A 1,759-nucleotide genomic window follows, 5' to 3' on the forward strand; every position below is an offset into this window, starting at 1 on the left:
GGGAGAAAAAAAAAAAGGAAAACTGGGCTTATGATTCGTGGCGTATATTTCTGTAGGCATCGGCGCTTTTCTAAGTTGAGACTACAAATCAGGGGACATTTGCTTCAGCAAGGACCGAAACAGAAACACAAACGAGGTGGACAGTGATGTTATTATTGGCAATTTATACAATTCCATTGTAATTTGGAAAAGCTTATGTTTTCCATAAATCCAAGCTGTTGATGAAGGAACGGCTCTTTTTTTGCCCCTAGTTTTGGCGGAGGGTTTATTTTCATGGGGGCTGGCAGAGTGAGCTAGCAGTGGAGTCACGTCAGTCTAGTCTGCAGTGCAACGTTTCCTCTGAGAGCGTGTGCGCTGCCTGCTCACGCGTGGTTCAAGTAATACATGTGCGTGATTAGTTATGAGGGACGTCACAGGTCTGCACGCCCGTATTTTCTAGATTCAATAAGTTCTATCTATCTATCTATCTATCAAACATGCATCCACTTTATCGCAGTCTGCTCACTCTTAACCTGCTGCAGGTGCGCGTGTATATTTAGGTAACAATGAATCCATTCCACCGCCTGTTTCCATAGAATTAATGCCACTGTAATACAAGTGGAGCATCGTTTCAAGCTGCATCTCTTTGCCCCTCAAAGCTCAGTCTCCAACCGCTGCATGTGACTCGGTTTTGCCCGTGAGCGCGCGTGCGTGCACGTGCGGGCGCGCACAACCAACACGTGCCGCGGCGTGCTCGTGGAGAAGTGGAGACTCTTGGTTCGAAGAGAGGAGCAACAGCAGACAGCTTCTCTGAGACCCGCCAGAGAATATCCAGCGACAGCGTTTTTAAAACACATGCCTTCCCACAGCTCTATCTCTGGGCAGGTGATGGTGAGGGATATTGCGTGTGTGTGCGCGTGTACGTGCGTTGGGGTGTGTGTGTGTGTGTGTGTGCAGGGCTAAGCAGGGGAGAGATGGATGACGGTAATTTAGGTGAGAGATGCGTAGTTTATGGTCAAATAATCACTGGCAGGGAAGAGTTCCTTTGAATTTTGAAGGAAGGTATATTGACTCAAAACGCCTCCTTGCCACTTGTTCAGCCATTATTGGTGTGTATGTGGTGATAATTAATTTGATTTATTCACTGTGGGAAATCGGTTACCAAAAGGAGTGTTTTAAATGTTTTAATCATTACCATACTAACAGATATTATTAAACATGAGGAAAGCTTTTTGTATATATATTTATATTTAATATATATATATAAAATGATCCTTTATTGTGTATTGCTAATTTAGGTTTTTGAAAGTATTTTGTACTATTGCACATGATGCAATCTTCCATGTGTGCATTATGTTTTTGTTCATCAGAACTGATTTTTATAAAAAAAAATTGGGTAGTGTCCAACAATTTGTAATATTTCCTGGAGAGTCCTGTGGATTATTGGGCCGAGACCACCAGGTCAGCTCGTTTTCAGAGACATGATACAATTTCTTCACCATAACCTTTTCCCACTCACCTTACCAAACGACTGAGTTCAACAATGACGTGATCTTAACACCTCCGCACTAGGCTGCTTTTCCGTCAGAGAGAATTATATGCATTGCAGCACATTGAGCCTTAAAATGCTTAAATTCATTTCTTCGCAAAAGCCGGTCCTTTTTTCACAACCAGAAACTTAAATATATCATATTAGAGTTTATGTGGTAGTTCAAAACAGTGCATGATTATGAAGTGTAAGGAAAAGGCTACACAGTTTGCAAACAGTGTACAAATAAAT

This window comes from Xiphophorus couchianus, chromosome 11, assembly GCF_001444195.1.
Source record: "Xiphophorus couchianus chromosome 11, X_couchianus-1.0, whole genome shotgun sequence".
NCBI classification, from domain to species: Eukaryota; Metazoa; Chordata; class Actinopteri; order Cyprinodontiformes; family Poeciliidae; genus Xiphophorus; species Xiphophorus couchianus.